Genomic DNA, 21,674 nt, shown 5'->3' on the forward strand with positions numbered 1-21,674 from the left:
CTTTTCGTACTGAGGGTTCACAAATATCAAAATACTTGGCAGCTGAGCTCATTGAGTGAAATATTTTTTCTTCACTGGTACTTATGTTGAAAGATTTAACTGCCCTAGACTCTCTCTTCCCCCCCAGCATTCCCACGTGCAACATTTTGGCGTTGCGTGATAGCCTGTAAATTTTGAAGAGAATTATCAAGTTTATTGTTGTTAATATGATCAACTACAAGATCGTCTTTGATCTCTCCAAACAAACACTCGAACACAAATCGATGATTGTGATAATGTTTCTTTCCAACAGTAAATCTAAGATAACCAGCATTAGTAACAACACCAACTGGTTTTTTCAACCTGCAATGTCTGACTATCACCTCACGATTTACTTCGTAATTCTTAATGATAGGATGTGAGACAAATTCTTGGCTCATTTATATAATAATATATTTGTCTAATTTATAATTTGTCTGAAAACTTAGTTAAATAATCGCGCTCATATTTCAGCGCAACATCGTTATTTTTTTGTTGTTGTTATAATATCGCTTACGTTCACGGTATCTCTTTTCTACGCAACTTGCACATAACTGTGTTTTACTTCTGACCCCAACACCACATCGCAGACACGGTATTGGTCCTAAACTCCCCCTTCGGACGCTTTGGGAATGTTGCCCGCAGAATTCTTTTCTGCAGGATTTATTACAAACAGTTACAGATCCAACTTGAAGCCACTTGCACCGGTTCATTATACAATATTTTCTTATTTAAATGTTTGTCTTAAATATAATATGGAGGAGCTTGAAAGATTATCTACCATTGGCACCGGGAGATTCGATCTTGACAGACTAACCCCTGACTCGCGGAGACGGGCCCTGACTGATCTGTTTGATATTATCAGGAATGCCAAAAAAGAATTTCGTAACGACGGTGCATCTCACGTATGGTCCACATTTAAAATTATACGCGACATTGACAGAGTCAATGTTGACGAAGTCATTGATGCTACAATGAATGATGCACAAGCGAAAACAATTATTGATTATCTTAATCAGAAATATTTTTTCAGAATAAAATTTATTGTGCAAGCAGATTCCGATACGTGGATTATCCGTGACAAAAATGACCCTGTCCTTGCTAATGGAAAAACCATTATGTTAAGTAAAGATTCCAAACCAGGAATGCTGACTGGGATTGATAAACCATATTACGCACGAGCATATCCTGTAACCGCGGTCATTTATGGAATCTATCCGATAAAAAACCAAAAATCAATAAACTCACCCCAATGAGATTGTCAAGGCTGAATTGTGTAGCCGAGCGAGTAATGGAACATTTTAAAAATGCGATGCGCGGAAACTGTCTAACTGATCTAAGACGTTCCAAGATAGCAGCGTGGGCTGAGCGAGTCAAGGATACAGAAGCATCAATAAACGATGTTGCCGAGCTAGAAAAAGCATTAAGATTTCCCATAACCGTAACAACGACAAAAGAAGAAGTATTATACAAATGGAAATATAATCGATACGGAGCTCCAATAAATATCATTGATCATAACGCTCACGCTTGGACTAACGCAGTTACGATATTTCCGCGAGATCGTGTTGTGAAATATTATTCGGGAAATACATTTGATTTTATTAAACAGATAAGCAAAAATGACCCTGTGTCGATGTGGTTGTTTAAAAGTTCCGAAGATGGCGAGTATGATCAATTTGTAAGATCTAACAGTGAATTATACCGGACGGAATCTCTGCAACAACAAATGAAAAAACTCGCAGAGAAATATAAGAACATCGAAGATTTTAAAAACACTGAGCAGTTATTAACTAATTGTTTTACAGTTCCAAGTGTTGCCGCTCACACCGCCAGAGAAAGAAATTCGTGGAGGCCAACCCGAAGTGAGTTTCTCGAAGACATACAATTGAGTTGTGTCGAGTATTGACACGGCGGTTTGTGGAATACCGAGTATGATTACAGCGAGATGATATCCGTGGATATGATTGCGTGTTATCCGGGAAGCTTTCTCGGGATGGGCGAGTGTAACGAATACTTTAAAAGATTTGGACATCCGACAAACTCGATGACACGAGTTGCTATAAACGGTCCTTTACCCGATTTTTCCCTGACAGGATTTGCTCGTGTGACGTCGTTTGAATTTGCTGAAAAACTACATCCGTGCTGTTATGTTTGGCTTGGCAGACACTTTAGTGAAAAGCGCTGGGCACCAATAGTGCTATTGCGATATATGCTTGACAGCCGAATACTGGTATCGTTGACTGTCAGTGAAGCAATCATATCATATCGACCGCAGACTTTAGTTTGGTTACCAACACCGGAACGTATCAGTCTCGATGAAGTCATTGAAGAATATGCACGAGAGAGTCCAAATACTCCCATGGATGTCATTGTCGGTGAGGCTCCTAAAGTTCTTAAGATTAAACTCAGCAATAGTGAAAAAACAGCAAAGGATCTCGGGAGAAGAATAATCGGTAAATTTACTCAAGGTGGTGCATATGATCATAAACTACATCATTCACGATTGATTATCGATGACGCTGAATTAAATTTTATAATTGCTGATGCCGCTGCGAAAAATATATTTTGTAATCGGGAGGACGCGCTCTTGTCCGACGAGAAAAGTTAGGCACAAGTGTAAGTTATATTAATGGAGAATCGCCTCAATACACACATTTAAGATCTTCGATGCTGGCTTATCTTTTTATAAATTTGCTATCGATGATAAATCGATTTCCCGACACTGCAGTTAGAGTTGCAACGGATTCATTTTATATCGATAAAAGATATTCAGAATCACTGGCTCGTTTTACAAGCAACGATGAATCATGGAGTTCGTGGAGAATAAAAAAGGAAATGTTACATGGATATTGTGAATCCGCTGATGTTGAAATTAAGGATAATTATTGCAAATCAGAATTATCAGAAATGTCTTCTGCGCCATCTGTGTATGATCCAATTACCAGACATAAAACCGTTTATTTGAACGGACCGGGTGGGTCTGGTAAGACAACTCGAGCGATTGAATTATTTCGAAATTCAGATATGATTGTGCTAACACCAACACACAGACTTGCCAGGGATATGAAACAACGAGGAGTCAATTCTTGTACTTATCACAGCTTTTTTAAATACAGCGGTGGTGTGTGGACTCCAGATCGAATGGGAACAAAATATATTCCTGGGAAAATAATTTGGGATGAGATAGACACAGTGTCGTTAGATATATTAAAATTGTTCCTGGATTGGCTGCTAACAAAAAATACTGCTGTGATAATGTGCGGCGATCACGGTCAGCCACCACCTTTTGTTCGTCCAGCTCCGCATTTGTGGTTAAAAGATTTTGTTGATTATTATGAAGAAGTGTCTGATGATCATAGAGCACTTGATGCAACGTTGAAGGAATTTAAAACATTAATCAGATTACAACCGAATAAAATTCAATTTCAAATTATGCGCGAGATGATTCCTGAAACTTCAATGAGCGACTTTTGGAAAACGTGGAAACCAGACGATTTGATAGTGGCAAGTAGAGAGATAGTCAGAGACACACTTCAACAGCAGTTATTTCAATTACAACAAGAAAAATTCCCAATGTTGCCAACGCCGCTGTGTTATAGACCAGCTGATACGCGGTTACAGAATACAGATGTTGATATTCCTGGGACAGAGTCAAGGAAACAGAATTTAGTATTGAATGATATTGTGCTAGTTGATATTAATGCTGTCAATGACGCACTGCGCATGAATAAATCCCCGTGGACGCTAGGATACGCAATGACGATACATTCATCTCAAGGACTAACTATCAGTGATACAACTGTCTGGATCGTTGATGATCGAATCGAATGGTCAAATTTAGTTTACTTATCTGTGTCCAGAGTCAGAAGAATATCTCAACTGCGAAGAATTGTCTTGGATGAGTCAATGGCTGATGAAATTAATAATGAAAACAACAATGATATAATAAGAAAAAAATTAGCCGGTTACAAACAGAGTGACAAAAAAAATAATCGCGATTTCGACCTTGATGTTGAATTTATTAACGCGTTAAAACAACAGCAGAATAATCACTGCGCGAGCTGTAATTGTATAATGTTGTGGCAGTATTCGAGTAAACACCCAAAACAATTTACCGTAGACAGAAAAGATAACAATCTTGGTCATACACGCGATAATGTGATGCTGACCTGTCTTGAGTGTAATCGACGTCGGGGTGCAGGCACCCTTGGTGCTAGTTAAGTGATCTGGGCGGTAATTGTGTGTCCTCGGGAATTACCTGTAATTGTTCACGTGTGAATCCACGTTGAGGATCAGTCGAATGCAGCCTGTAGATTGCGGGTCTACCAGTGGATCTAGTATGTTAGATATCTTGTGTGTGGTAATACTCCAGATAGGATCAGTCGCTCTTTTTTTACCACCTTCAAGTTCACCTGGTTCATATAAATATCTCACAGTGACACTACCCAGTATTGGTCGTGCTGAAAACCCACGTCGTTGTACAGGTATATGTTTTTTAGTGACCGCGATGGCAGGTTTCATGTTGCTTGTTCGAGTTATTTCATTATTTAGCACAGCTATCACGCTTGGTAATCTTGCGACCCATTCACGCGATCTCGTGTCCTGAATGAATTCCTTCGCGTATTGATATCCAAATAACCGCTCAGCAAGTGTTCGATTAAATCGCTCAACAATTGCCTGATCACGATGAATTGCAGTATGTCCTCGCCTGATGGTGACGTTATGTTGTTTCATCAGTGATGATACTGCGCCTTGAAATTCTTTGCCAGGATCAACTTGTAGCAGCTGTGGCCATCGTAGACCACCTCGTTGATAAATTCGTTCAAACGCAGAAGCAACCTCAGATGCTGTTTTAGTCGTTAACGGTTCCGCATCTTTGTATCTACTTGCAACATCAACTACATTTAACGCGTACTTGTATGTTCAGCGACGAATGGTATCATGTGGAAGAAATAATATATCAGTTTGGTGAACTTCATTTGGCACACTAACATCAAAATGTGCAAAGTGAATTTGTTTAGGCGGTGGTTGGTAAATTTGCCATATTGCCTGTTTGGATAACCAATCTGCTGCAGTATCACGTGTGACTTTTGCTGCACTGGCAAGTTTACTAATTGCTGCGTTACCCCTCCAGTATCCTCTTGGGGAATAATAAATCGACTCCATTATAATTAATTACCAGTGCCTAATACAAGCTTAGATTTCATCGCAGATTTTATTAACCAGCTTGCTAACTTTTCTTTGAAAGATTTATCAGTGATGGCATTTAACGCGTGAATTAATTTCACATCTGCGAGATGGCGCTGTTGCAAATCCTTACTTCGGTAAGCTACATCATGAACATGACATGCTTTGTCGATAGCATTTATCGGATACTCGCCTGGATTGGGCTGATCTAAGGCATCAAGTCTGATATCAAGTCGGGTTCCAGGACCACAGTAATTATATCTTGGGAGATGTTTCTCTCCGGGATATTTAGCCCACGGAGCCACTGGTAATTTTCCTAACTTGGCTGCGATATCACCTCCTCTTTTTTTTTTACTTGACTTTGATTCTGACGCTGACTTTGGTTTCGGCTTTGGTTTCGACGCTGACTTTGGTTTTGGCGCTCCACCTGACGGAATAAATTTAAACTTTTTTGTACCGCATCGTTCACACTTGCCTGTAAGCGCTTGTCGATTTTTTTTTGTTGTAGTGGTTGTTATGTCTGCAGTTGGGGTACGTGCTCTACATTTCACACAATATAAATCCATATTCTTTTATAATATATCTAATGGAGATCACTGACTTTTCTGCTACAAAACGACGAGAGCCAATCAAACATAACTCGGTACTACCAAATTCAATTCGAATGATAATTATAGGCCCATCTGGGAGTGGTAAGACGCAGTTGCTACTTAATTTAATAATGAAGTGGACAAAGTGGGACATGCTGTATTTGATAGCTCCATCTGTGGATGATCAACGATGCTACAGCGTGTTAAAACATTTTAATGAGAATGCAAAATCGATAAGCGGCGGCGATGATGTTATTGAATTTATCACCGACATCGATGAAGCACCAAGTATTGATGATATTGAGGGGAGCATCAATAATTTAGTCGTATACGATGATGTGATGTTGGATAAACAATCAAACCCTGCCAGGATATTTTCACGCGGCAGACATAAAAACACTGATGTGATTTATGTAACCCAGCGATATACGCAAATCCCAAAAGTGATCAGAGATAACTGTAACATTCTTGCACTGTTCAACGGCGTTGACACACACACGTTACGAAATATACATCAGACTTGGTGCAGTGGTGATATGGATGTAAATAAGTTTAAACATTTCTTTAGTCGTGCTCAGGTAAAACCACATGGGTTTGTAACGATAAATTTACATGATCCTCGAACACGATATCGAGTAGGACTAGATACGATTTTCAGCTAGAGACCAGCAGAAGGGGCGACGACAACAAAACGCAGCAACAACGGCGACAACAACGGCGTAGGGTTAGCCCTCCATTTCGGCGTTTGGAGGCTTTCTAAAAGTTGTAGGCGGCGCCCCTTCTGGGGGAAACGACAACAAAACGGCGACAATTACGTTCACAATGAAGCGTGAACGCGTTTTTATAAAGGGCTTATTTCGGCGTTTGGAGGCTTCTAAAAGTTGTGGGATTCGCCCCTTCTGCTGCTGGGTGACATCGTCCATCATTATCAATACAGATTTGTGGGTTGTTGTTGTTGTTATTGGGTTTAACGCCATTTTTCAGCACACGATAGGCTATACATGGCGGCCAGTATTAATGGTAGAGGAAGAAGCTGAGAAATCCCCAGAAAGAACCACCGACCCTCGAGAAGCTACTGTCAAGCTTTCTCACATCCCCACATTGGCAGAATCCGAGACTCGAACCTGCAGACAGAGGTGAGATGGCAGTGATCCGTAACGGAGAGCGCTTTAGACCACTCGGCCACTCGGGGCCCCAATTTGTGGGGTTGATTTATCGGAGTAGGGGTACTAATATTAGTAATAGTTGCTGTTGACATTTCTCAGCGCATTATAGGCTATGAATGGCTGCCAGTACCATCATGCCGGCCAATTCTGCACGTCGGGTAATTCTGCGCAATGATACGTCATTTCTGTAAACATTGGATCTCATGTTATTTTGGATCAAAAATCCATTATTTTATCAAGAAAGAACGATCGTGATATTCATAAATTGTCCAAAAAGATCCCATATTTCGACTCGAAATGCACATGACAATGTGATTTCTAAATGTAAACATGAAGTCCCGCTCCACGACCTTCTTGAACCGGTAACCAAGAAAATCCTATTTATAACGTATCTTTTAGAATCATACAAATAAATACATTATATAAAAGTTGGAAATGTATACTGTAAAACAATACTGCATTTTAATCAAAGTTTCCATTTTGCAAGCAGTTGTCCCACATGCACAAAATCGTCTGCTACCCAACGTGTCAACTTGCCGCTAGAACATAAATTCTCAAGAAATTCCCCGGCGTATAGTCCATTTCAAAGTTCTGTAGTAATTTTCACCATCAACAAGACGTTGTAAACACATTGCATCCTATGCATTGTTGTTTCTCTTCCACGTAATAGCTTATTTTTTTATAAAATGTTGAACTTTACTAACTTTTTTTACAAGACGGTTTAGTTTGCTTAATATCTCTGGCCATTTATTGGCATTTTTACGTTGAATTTTGTAATCTAGCTACAAACATGACCTAATAACTCGACTGAACTGCTGACAGAAATAGTCCAAAGTAATGCATTTCATTTCTATAGCCCGATAGATAAACATCATCTTTTCAAAGCTGTGCGCAGAATAGGCCGACATATTGCCTTATTGCGAGTCAGAAAAACACGGGGGTGGTATCCCTGTGTTCAAAATTAATATTATTTTGAACAGAAGATTCTGGTGTCAATTGCCTCTTTTCGAAAGGTAAGCATTGCTGTGTTTTATTTTCGTCAATCGATCGAATGCGGTATGCGTTTTGCTTCCATATTGGTGACGGAAGTAGGTGCGCAGAAATTCCAGACAGCATTCTATAACTGGTGGAAGAAGAACCCGAGAAAACCCCGGTAAAAAACATTGACTCACGGGAAACTACTGGTAAATTTTCTCATATACTCTCTGGACGTGCCAGAAACTCGAACCTACGCTGACAGAGGTGAGATTTTGGCAGTGATCTGTAAAGGCGGTCCATGTATTTACCACAAACCACCGCTAAACCTACCGCAAATCACCTTTAAAATGCATTAAAATGCTAATTTATCTGTGAAAACACGTTTTAAGTGAACATAATTTGAAACGTATCATATAATACGTGACAAAATTTTGAAATGAGATTATTAATTATACACAAAGTCCAAATAGCAGCTGTAAGTGTTCTTATGATATGTGCATTTCTTTTTTTCATAACCATTGAAACAATCCTATTCCTGATAAAATAAATACTAGCAAGCTTCCAGTTGTGTTCGAACTTCATTTTCAAACAAATTTAACAAAATTTATATGCCGCTAACAGACACAGTATTGTCTCTCAGTCTCCCAAATACCCTTAAAATGCATATACAACAGTAGATCATTGAAGTGAGTAACTTGAGTTGACTATATTGAAGTATATCTGAGTGCATCTCATTATGCATTTTAGTTAAGTGCATTTTAGTAAGAACGTGTGTAAGTCGTATAGTGGGGCTATATAGCATCAATGGAAAACCCAGTCAAAAAGGTCGTGGGTCTGTATAGCCTCAAGGGAAATTTAACATGGGAATATCGTGGGACTGTACAGCCTCAAGGGAAATTTAACATGGGGAATATTGAGGCTGTATAGCGTCAAGGGAAAGCGGGGTTGTTTTTAGTCAAAACAGAAATGGAACAGGTGAGGTAACATCACGGTACCCGAACATTGGTAACAGTGTAGCAAGGGGCTGACCTCAATCGGACCAAAGAGCGGGAAAAAACCTAGAATACTTGGCGGGGCATATACATATATAACACATACAACATACAGACATAGATGGATAAACATTAATCTATCAAACAAACAATTTTACAACTGACTAAAAATTAATTTAGGCAAGAAAGCAAATCTTTTCGAGGCATACGAGTAGCTCTGAAAAGGGCCTTTGGTTTTTATGTTAACATCATTCCGTTAACGTAGAGGACATCGCATAGGTCTTCTTCTCTTCCTCAAACTTCTTCTGACTTCTGGACCGTAGATGAAGACTCTCTTCAAACAGCCTTGTCTCTCCACATGGATTCTTCTTTTCCAAACGCTCGTATAGATGACACTGATAATTGTCCATGATGATTTGACATACATGGGTAAGTCCATACGGAACAGCATCGACGATACGAGGGTAGATGATTCTACGTTTGTCCACATCTTGTGACGAGAATAGGTAAAGGGAAGGAAGTGTACAAGGTTATTTATAGTGGAAGAGCGGATCGAAACGGATTGAGTTTTTCCACCAATCCTAAAACGCGTTACCCAATTCAGTCACAACACGGAGTCTGTCTTCCAATCCGAAGAGAGCGGCCTGTGGTGTCACATTCCCTATATACATGCGCTAGCGTCTGTGCGCAGTGAATCCATGCGACAGAGTTTTCAAATATTACGGAACCTAATAAGACGATAAATTGGGGTGCACCGGCCGTGGAGACGAGAAGCCATGGTATAGCAGCGGCTACCAAAGTCAACACAGTCATACTTCCAGAAGAGGTCGATTTTAATTGGGATTTAGTCGATTTTCTTTCTTTTTCGCAAGAATGTGTTCCGATACCAGAAACTTCGCCACCTTTTTCTTCTTTACCACACGTTGAGGATTTTAAACAGAGGCAGAACGAAGAATTAGAGAAATATTTACAACAGCAGAAAGAAGCAGAAAAATGTTTTTCTCCTTCAACAGCAACAGCGAGAAGAAGAAGCAAGAAGGAAACGACAGGAAGAAGAAGAAGCAGAAGAGAAAGAACAAGATCTAGGAGAAAAAGAGGACCGTGAAAGTCAAACGGTGACGGTATTCTTAGACATTTTGGCAGAGTTAAGGAGTCTGAAACAAATGTATCATATTTGTTTAATACGATCCAAGAGAAAAAGACCTTCCCGAGAAAAACAACCCAGCCCTTGCAATACGCTCCCGATACCACCACTAGTGATTTCTACCAAAGCATCGACAGGAGCCAGTCTAGAAGTATGCATTGGCCGTGGCAAAGGCTTAAGGCAGTTAAAGCGGATTACGTCCCGTTCCTGAGTTTGTTTGTTTTTTTTTTTTATATAAAAAAAAACAAAAAATATACTCATCGGTCATTTTCAGGGGCACCCACTTCTCTCGAAAAGAGATATCATTCATTTTGCCAAAATCAATTAAAACTTAAAATCCTTTTTCTTTCCCATAATGTACGTATGTGAGTGAGTGCGTGAGCGTAGGTCTTATTCTAAAAAGTCAAAGTCAAGAGACCCTTGCGTTTTTTGTCTGGTATACTTTCTGGTAAAAATTTACAATCCAATTCACAACAATTTAAAAAGTTCATAGACTTCATTTAGATTATTTTTTCACTGTTTTTTAAAAAATAAATTTCTTCACTTTCACAGGTTTTTTCCTCCTCACTTTCTCCTCGTCTTCTTTTCTTCACTTTTTTTTCCTTTTCTTTCTGGACGTGTCTGGGTTCTTCCACTAGGGAGGGTACCTCTTCTGATTCCCTTTCTTCCTCTTGCACCTGTTTTTTTCTTTTAGAGCATGTGATGACCAATGTCCTTTCTTTTGACAATGATAACAATGATAACAGGTATCTTCACTTTTGTATCTTCTGGCACCTGTCTTGCTTTTTTATCGGTATCGGCACTCTCCAGCCTAATGTCCTTTCTTCTTACAGATATAGCAAGTATCTTGACTTTTATTTCGAAAGGAGGAGGAGTAGTCAGTCGGCTTGTCTAAAGAAAACTTTCTTATCACACCTCGCAAAGAGCTGATCTAAAGTTCGATCTGTGTGGACTCTTCCATCGTTCTGGTCGATTTGAGAGTGAAATGAATACTGGAAGAGAAGACACTAACCCTTTCTAAATACAATGTTTCGACATCAATATATAGGGGATCATGGCGTTTAAAATGTAGTCATATGACCTTTTGCAGTCAAGATGAAACGATCGTATCATTTCGTGGAGAAAGGTGAAGAAAGACAGAGGCACAAGCGTGATTTATCGCCTCGCACAGTAACTGAAGTCTTGGCACAAATTCATGCTAGTGATTTTGAAGATGACATGGTGAAGTTTAAAGATTTGAAGTCTGACGTGCCATTGGAGAAAGCAGAGGGGTTCATCGCTGAGGTGTGGGATTCTTTGTTAACCACACTGAAACGACAATGTGATGCCAAAGAAGACGATCGTTTGAGACTTTCCATTCATCACGATAGTTTGAAGTCCCTGTTTGGATCGAGTTTAGCAGCCCAGCAGAATTAACACCTTACAAAGTCATTGACAAGATTCAACACGTGCAACAATCCAACGACAAGTTTCACATCACCAATAGAAAAGCGACAATGTCCATGACCCACGTGTCTCTTCCCCAAGGGACCGGACGCAAAAAGGTGTTATTGGTGTACAACCTTCGTAGCATCAAGTGTAGCCTTGGTCCAAATTAACAACACTTAAGACCAGATATGTTTAGCCCGTGCCATCGTGGTGGGACGACGAATGTACGCCAACAAGAACGACACTGCAGAATGAAAAAGAGCCTTGAAAACTATTCGACAATCAGATCGAGCCAAACAACGAAGTGAAGCAGAACTCTAGTTACAGCAAGCGGGGCTATCCAAAAGAGACACCCTGAGGAATTCCTGAAATGCAAAAATTGCAAGACGTCTTGGCTCCACGCTACACCTTGAAAGTGCACCACCACAAAGTGCGTGGGGCTCTGCTGTTTCGAATCAAAGATTTCAAAGACGGAAGTGAACATTTCGATACTATTACCAGTATAGCCCCATTATTGGGATCCAGTTATTAATGTGAGAAATGTGACTATGGCTATAAGAATCGAGAGCAACGCAAGCATTGTGGATCGAAATGTGAGGACTTTCTGGCCTCTAAACCCTGTCATGACGAAGGACAAGAACGTGTGCATTGTCCTGCTTGGCAGCGAAATTTTGCCAGCGCTGCCTGCTACCAACAACATTTAAAAATTCAAGGTTCACAGAAGAAAAGTGCTTGTCACCTTCTGAGATTGTGCTCTGCTTGTGGACAAGGCATACGTACCAATAATGCCAAGTCAGATATATGTTCAGGAAAGAAACGATGTCACATTTGTCACCAAATCGTCGACTTGGAACACGAATGCAACATTAAAAAACACCATTTCAAACATCAAGAGGAAGAAGATGGCCAGAAGAAAGGAAATTTCATCTTTTTTTTTTCTTTTCGGATGCATGCAAGAGACCGGCATTCACATTCCTAATATCTTGAGACAAGATGGCCGCTATCGCTTAACCGGCTTGAAGCAGTTGTTCCGTTTTTTAGTGCCGTTTTCATAATGTTTGTGCTTGTTGTCTGTTTTCATCTTCGTTATTGTGTTCATTATGTATTGGCTGTTAAATTCGTATGTCTTTCTTCATCTCCTTGTTTTGGAAACGAGAACAATTAGACTTTTTCTCAGCTGTCTTGCTCCACTGTTTTTGAACAAACCGCCATCACGTGATACTCGCCTGTCAACCCGTTTATGCTACGATGGACCCTCATTAATTGCTTTAAATGTTCATTCCTTGGCTCTACACACTACATTGTGCTCTAGACTAAACGAACTGGGACAACATTCATCATTACCTAAATGTAAACAGAAGTGAAAAAAAAAACGTTGTTTCAAAGCTGGCCGGCGTAGAACAGAACAAGCATCCCAATTATCTCCCTTATTTCGGCACAACCATTTAAAAAAAATTCGACCGTTAATTTAGATAACCTAGTTCAAATCCATATTAATTCGTCAGCCTTTGTGTCAACTATCTAAGAAATACCTCTGCGCATTGCATTATTCAATGCCCAGTCAGTAGGACCACCGGAAAAGCGCACAGAAATAGTTAATTTTATCAAAGACCAAAATGTTGACGTATTTTTCCTGACAGAAACATGGCTAAAAATATCAGGCGATGAGCCCAAGTGTGCGGATGGTTACTCCATCAAGTCGTTCCCCCGTAATTCTCGCGGAGGTGGAATTTCTGTCATCACAATGAACTCCATGATACAACGTCTTAACTACACCACAACATTCAGTTTCGACCACACATCGTTTGAACTAGTCCAAACCACACTCACACTGGAGCAAAGGTCAGTCCATTTTTTCTGCCTATACAACCCTCCTCCTAGTAGAAAAAACAACCTGGCTGACTCTATTTTTGGAACAGTTTCCGAATCTCCTGGACTATGGAAATTTGATAGGTGGCAACCTGATTCTCGGAGATTTCAACTTTCACTTTGACTGTCCCAGAAACTCAAATACATAAAAACTCATTGATTCAATTAATGTTTTCAACCTCAATCAGTCAGTTAACCAACCCACCCATAAACATGGTCACATTTTAGACTGGATTCTTCATAGACCTGATAACATTCTACGGTCCTCCCTGGTATCCCATGGCCTTGCATCAGATCACCTCTGCATTATATGCCATCTTGACGTATCAGTCCCTAACCCTCCACCTTTATCTGCTACTAAGAGAAACCTCAGTATGGTAAATAGAACCAAACTAATGCACGACATCCAAGCTAACCTAACAACTTACTTACCTCCTACCGCAGAACAACTTGATAACTGTCTGCGTTCATTGCTTGACAAACATGCACCAGCTACCAAGTGCAGAGTATCAATTCAAAAGTGTTCTCCATGGTATAGCAGTGCTAGGGACAAGCTTCGCACTGCTAGAAGAGACCGCCGTAAAGCTGAGAGGCTTTGGCTTTCCACCAGACTCACTATTCATAAGCAAATATATGAAGTCGCTAAGAAGAATTATCACAAATATAGTCCATGCAACGAATTCAGCCCACTACACTACTAAGATCATGGAAAGTTCCAGCTGCAAAGAGCTCTTCGAGATTACTAACAAGCTAATGTCAAGGAACAAATCAACACCACTTCCAACTACCTTCTCTCCAGTCGACCTTCCGGACATGTTTGCAAATTTCTTTCGTGACAAAGTACAAACCATTAGAGATAAGCTTGACACCACAATTTCAATTGACTCGTCGTCACCATACAGTTGGGATACAGAGTTTGAGTGGCAACCATTAGCAGCATTTGAACCTGTCTCTATGGATTTCGTACGTACAATCGTGATGAAGAGTGCACCAAAGTCATGTGAACTTGATCCAATTCCAACATCACTGCTGCTTGAGTGCTTCAGTATTGCCTTCACTAACTGATGTTATTAATACCTCTCTCTCATCAGGGTAATTCCCATCATTTTTCGAAACTGCCATTGTAAAGCCTCTGCTGAAGAAACCAACACTAGACCAAAACGATTTAAAGAACTACCGCCCAGTTTCTAATCTCCCTTTCATATAAAAAATCTTAGAAAAGGTTGTTCTATCCCAGCTTGTATCTCATCTAAATTCAAACAGTCTTTCTAGCAATGTACAATCTGCATATCGCCCTTGCCACAGTACTGAAACTACTCTTCTAAAAGGAGTTAATGACATTCTCTCTGCGTTGGATAGCGGAAAGATTAAGTCCTCACCCTCCTTGATTTGTCTGCAGGATTTGACACAATAGACCATTATATATTACTTCACCTTCTCCTGCATATATTTGGCATTCATGATACAGCCTTACTGTGGTTCAAGTCCTACCTGGTCAACAGGACACAAATTGTATCTGCAAATGTAATCCATTCCAGCCCAGTTGATCTATGTTGTGGTTTTCCACAGACGTCTGTTCTTGGACCTGTTCTCTTCATTCTGTACACTCAGTCGCTCTCAAGTGTCATAGATCATCATCCAGTGTCTCACCAATTGTACGCTGATGACACCCAAATATACAAATCTAGCCACCCGACTGAAGTTGATGCTACCATCCAAGGTGTAGAGAGGTGCATTTCTGATGTGAAATCATTGATGATGATAAAACTGAGGCCATTCTATCACAACACAAAGATTTTCTCATTCACATCCTTTACCTCAAAAATAAATATCAGAAACGCCAACATTAAATTCACACAATCAGTACGAAACCAAGGTGTTACTCTGGACAGTACTCTCACATTGCACCAACATGTCATGAACATATGCAAGGCTGCATACCTTGAGCTGAGATGCATCGGCTCAATTCGCAAATATCTTTCAGTTGATGCCACTAAAACACTTGTGTGTTCATTAGTATTTTCAAGACTGGACTACTGTAACTCAATTCTGTCTGGTTCATCTCAATATCTACTCCAGAAACTACAAAAAGTTCAAAACAAAGCTGCTCGGATCATACTTAGAGTACCACGATCAGAGCACACCTCCCCGCTGCTCTGTACCCTATACAGATTTATTCGATCCAGAATCAAACACAAAATTTGTTCTCTGTGCTACATTTCACTGTCGGACTCTAGTCCAACATACCTATCCGACTCACCCATGTGTACGCACCAGCAATATACTTACGCTCCTCTTCTGACAATCGTATACTCATTATTCGCACTATGAAAACAAAGTCATATGGACAGCGTTCTTTTGCATACCAGGGCCCAACAGCGTGGAATGAATTGCCCACTGAACTTAGACACAAAGGCACAGTGATCACATTCAAGAGGGCTCTAAAAACTCACTTATTTCGACTGCAAGAACAAATTTAAAGACCTAATAATGTTTCCTACCTGAAATATTCTCAGCATGATTTTTATTTTTTAATGTTTTTTCTAATTTCATGGTGTTTGTTTTTCTAATAATATTATATTTTTTTATCTTATAGGTGTTGTCTAATGTTGTAAAGCGCTTAGAGCTTCTAAAGATTTGTTCTATACAAAGTCCTCATTATTGTTATTATTATTATTATTATTATTATTATCTGTGTGGCTCATCGAGCGTGCGAGAAGTGCATCCAAGAGCATCTCTTTAGTCATTGCCCTCACCGCAGCAAGATTCCTGGAGGACGTGAAAAAATCTTTCGGGGACTGAACACGCTAGCCGATTTTGCCCAAATAATCTTAGACTCCATCGACGAGACGTGGAGCCAAGAGGACATCGAACGTTACGGAGATTGTCATCGCCATGCCACGGTGACGGCTCTCCATTTCTCGGGATACGATGGGCAATTTCTTCTCAGATACTATACGTAACAAAGTACCGAACGTCCGAAAGTGACTTTGAACGCAGCCAACATCATCTCTATGCACGTTGGTCAAGTTCATATTAAAGATTCAATGAGTTACTTGGCCATACCTTTGAGTCGAATGCCTAAAACGTTTGTAATCACAGAAATGGCCAAAGGTTTTTGCCGCACTCTTTCAGCACTGAAACCAATCAATTCGCCGTTCTATCCCATTGCCTGAGGCCCAAACCTACGACCCCAACAACATGCGTACCGAACAACTAGAAGTTTTCTACGCTTGGTACCGGACTCAAGCCTCCAACCCCTTCGACTTTCAGGAAGAAATGTTAAAGTATTGTCGTTCAAACATGGACATTTTACGGTGTTGCTGTGAAATATTTCAAGAACTGTTCATGGAACACGGAACGATCGATCCTTTGAAAGAAGCATGCACCATTGCCAAAGCGTGTTCCTTAGTGTACCACCGATTGATGCCCGAAATCACCCTGTCTTTCACCAGCCCTCAAACGACGAACTTTGTCAAACGTCAATACTCAGTCAAAGCCCTACGCTGGCTACATTACTTGTGCGACAAGGGAGACAAATGGATCCAACATAACCGCAACGGAGGAGGCGAAAAGACCATCGGAACGTATTCGGTAAATGATTGTGACTTAGAAAAGCCCAAGACTGTGTACGAGTTAACGGTTGCTTATTTGACGGATGTTCCATCTGCTACCCTCAATGTGACACTAAAAGTCAGTTTTTACAACGGACCATGGAAGACGTGTACCAGCCATTTTGTCATCGGCGCTTTGACGTTAGAACAGCAAGGATACCAAGTGGTGGCAATGTGGGAAGACGAGTACGATTGCCGTTTGAAAACGGATCCCGAGTTTAAACGCATCGCGGAAAGTTAAAAGTTGGTGGACCCACTGAACCCGCGAGACAGTTTGTACGGAGGACTGACAAATGCCACCTGTTTGCTGTACCAAATCGACGAGGAGAAACGAGAAGAAATCACATACTTGGACGTATGTTCACTGTATCCTTACGTGTGCAAATATTGTCGCTTTTCCGGAGGGCACCCGCAATTGCCCACGGAACACATCGACCTGGACAACATTCGAAAATACGAAGGGTTGGTTAAATATAAAGTCTTGTCTCCCACGGACTTGTACCATGTCGTTTTACGTCACCATTGCCAAGGAAAACTGATGTTTCTCTTGTGTCATATTTGTGCCGAAACGTGCAACAAGACCGACCTTGTAAGCACACCCAGGAAGAACTCCCCTTGACTGGAACGTGGGTAAGCGTGGAATTGTTTAAAGCTCTGGACCTGGGATACTAACTGTTAGAAGTGTACGAAATTTACCACTTTCCCAAGACAGAACAGTACCACAAGGGCGATGAGACTCAGAAAGGCATTTTCGCAGATTACGTGGATGCCTTTTTGAAACTGAAACAAGAAACCAGTGGCTATCCTTCCTGGTTCCACACTCCCGAAGACCAAAATAAATTCAAAGAGAAATACTGGGAGCAGAAGGGCATCACTTTAGTCCATTTGGAGATAAAAGAAGGAAGGACATCGTGTGCCAAGGTGAAGTTAAATTGCTTGTGGGGAAAAATGGCACAAGGACCGTGTTTAGCTAAGACGCGTATTTGACAGAACCTTGACGCTACTTCCAAATGATTCACGACAAAACACGTCGTTCGTAAGGATTTGATCCTGGTCAATTACGAAAAAAAAGGACTTTGTAGAACCCGACGAATTTGGAAATGTCATCATTGCAGCCTACGTGACAGCCCATATTCGCTTAAAATTGTACGAAGCTTTAGAACTGTTAGGAGATTGCGTCCTGTACTTTGACACGGACAGTTGCACTGACATCGATCGCCTGGGTCAACGTCACCCTGACATCGAAGGAGACCGTTTAGGAACCTGGAAAGACGAACGACCCGATGACAAGATTCTAAGTTTGCTAGTGGCGGTCTAACAATTACGGCTTAGAATACCGGGATAAACAAGGAGAAGTGCATACGGAGTGTAAAGTGAAAGGATTGACTCTCAGTTATCGCACCAGTCGAGTGGTGAACTTTGGTGTATTGAAAAAGCCTTGCAGTCTGGACAGGATGGACACTTTAAAGTGATCACACACCAAATCGTCAGTCGACCCTTGAAAAAACTGTATCAAATCGTGTACCAGAAGCGAGTGCAGCTTCCCAACCACTTCACTTTGCCGTACGGACACGTCGATATTGGTCAGCTTATAAAAAGGGACAACGTCCAAGACCGATAGTTCATTGTAACTACCAAGACCAAGCGAGAAAGATGAATCCTTTTAAACAGATATCATTCAAGTTCAGTGATTGTTAAATGGAGTACGATGCTCTGCCTTGCGATGAGAGCGATGCCGTACGCTGTGACTTCATCGATGCAGTAAAGCATCATGGGAACTTTGTTTTGACTATATTATTACCACTACAACTGCCAAGGAAAGCGATGCTGTGCGTGTCAACCCTGACGGATGCGAAAGTGATGCCACTCGTTATTGCGGACTCTTTACTGGCTTTCATGGTGGATGTCATCCTCCACGTGAAACCATGCGGCTACAACCCTACCGATGTCACCCGAAAATGAGCAAACTCCTGCGCTTCTCACCGTTCCCTCATTGAAATGAACCCGTGAAAGACGAATATTCGTTTCCCTGTGCGTTTGCCTGAATACTGCAACTTTGAAAGTTGATTCCAAACGTTCCAAGGAAAATGGACTAAATATCTGGGATGATCTACCCCCGAAGAATTAGCCAGAGCCGGATTTATGTACATGGGCGAAGGGGATACAGTCAAGTGCTTCAGTTGCGGTGTGTCACTACACGAGTGAGAGCAGAACCATTCAGCTTACCTGGAACATGCTCAATGGTCTCTGCATTGTCACAACCTACCTTTAGTGAGACACTGGTCATTGAAGTGGCATACCATGTCGATTAAGAAAACAGACTGGCTAAGGGTCAAAAGTTGGACAACACTGAGACAAGTATTTAAACCCCATTTGAAAAGTAATATTCAACGATTACCAAACGAACTGCAAGAGAAGATCTACAAGGATGGTTGGCAGAGACTTGCCAGAGCAAAATATCAATTGGTGACGGTATAACTTTTTTGTCGAGAAATTCACAAGAGGAAAGTGACAAAAGTCAACAAACTCGTCAGATTTCTCTGGATCAAGTCTACGTTCGTCCGATTATTCTACTTTAGTCTGATTACATTAGAAGATTTTATTGACATTCTTGACCGTTACCCTGAATGGCAGTGGTCAAAACTTATTCACTAAGTCCATTGCTTTCGCTCTAGGAGAATATTTTAAATAAAATAAAGACAATTGCTATCATCTCTGTGCAGAAAGTACACATATTGTCTCTGACAAAAAGAGGTATAAAACGGGCTACCATGCCATGACCTTTATCAGTGGTGACAAAAGAGATTCCTTGGAAGGAAACCGATGAGAGTATTCAAATGGTGGAGGATTACCAACACTTATTACATGAACTGTGTCCCATGAATTGGCGTCGACGTGAGGTGTGTGTCTTATTGACTTGCTTTCTGGGATTTCGTTTACCATCCGATTCCTTGTGGACTCTTTACGAACAGTATCTCCCACCAAATAAAACGTGAATGTGGTCCCTTTAAATGTCCACGAGAGACTCATTTTGTTAAATTCATTGCGTTTTCATCTAGATACTTCTCTACGGGAAAACAAAGTTTCGTAAACTTTTAGGCACTGAATATGTATACGATGCTGTGTGTGTTGCTTGTGACTTACACTCTCATTGGACAGATGTACGTGACTGGAAAAGTTTGGGTTTGAGGCTTGGACCAAAGAAGTGGCCAATAATGCCCAAGAGTTGTGATCCTCAAATTACACGTCCAGTGAAAAAAGTAACTTTGAAACCTGTGTTAGTGACAGTGCTAGAAGAAGAACCCGTCACTGAGGACAACCACTCCCTACAGGACAGGACTGTCATAGACATTCCCGGGAGGACACCTGTGTGACTGTACCCAACGTAGAGGCTTTAAGAACATTACATACTGTCCTTACGACACCTCTGTTACCAAAATCATGTTGTATAGTGAGTTGTTTATATTCCACTTTGATCGTTTTGATGTGTATTTTATCGCTGTACTTAACCATTTGCCTTTTATGTATTTTTGTCTTTCATGCTGTTCCATTTAAACAAATCAATAAACGTGTCCTGAAAAAAAAGTATAAAAACTATTGTTTTGTTTGTCTCCGTGTCACCAGTGACATTCCCTGCACTATGGCTACCTCTGCTGTCTTTGCTCCCTCTTCTTCTACTTTGAAAGTCATCGACGAACACTTAGATCGTACCAGTTGGGAGGCCTTGTATCTTCGGCATCCCTTTGACATGTTAATTGCCGGACCCAGTGGTTCAGGCAAAACCGAATTTGTCAAACGTTTGATCGAACATAAACATCATTTGATCGATCGTTCACCTCAAGGGATCGTTTGGTGTTACAAAGAGTGGCAATCGGCGTACAGTCTCTTGCGAGAGAGTGAAGGCGATCCAAACGTCAGTCACCCTTCCAACAATCACCACCACATCAATCTTTTTTATAACACTCCTCTCACTTCCAGTGATCCCTCTGATAGCAGAACTCTGGAATTACGAACAACAACAACAACAATTGATTTTACTTAACCTTACCCAGTGACAGTTCCATGGAAGTGTTTCCCAACAATATTTTGTGTTGTTACACGGCCAAATTACGTCAGGCCATCCAATTAGATCACAAAGCCCATTGGGAAGTGGCTTTGGTGGAAATGATTTACCCTACAAAACTCAATAGCATGACTGAAACTCAAAACACTTTTCAGGTCGAAATCTTGAACGTTCAATTGCAAGAAGAGGTGAATAAATTCGTGTTTTCAGGTGACGCAATCTTAGCAAGCAATCCACCATTCAGCATCTACACGTTGAACATTTCGTCAGGCTATTATTTTAGCAGTGAACACTTGGTGGACACAATTGCTGCTAGATTTGAGGCAACGTTTGGCAAAGCCATAAACAGAGCCAAAAATAGTGTTAAGATTGAGTACCATAAATTGGCTCGTCGCTCTCTGATGAAATATTCAGGATACCGATACGTTGGCCATCAGGTTTAATGGTAGTTTGTTTGAAATTTTGGGTGGACATCCACAGATGGTAACACAGAATCTGAGCCCGAAGATCAACAACAATATGGATTTTTACAGGGCTTTTGGATCCCCTGTAGAACTAAACCAAGGACTCTTTGTGTACTCCGATGTGGTGGAGTACAACGTGGTGGGACACGCCTCTGTTT

This window comes from Sinohyriopsis cumingii, chromosome 3 (genome assembly GCF_028554795.1).
Source record: "Sinohyriopsis cumingii isolate HCF-2022 chromosome 3, ASM2855479v2, whole genome shotgun sequence".
Taxonomy (NCBI): Eukaryota; Metazoa; Mollusca; class Bivalvia; order Unionida; family Unionidae; genus Sinohyriopsis; species Sinohyriopsis cumingii.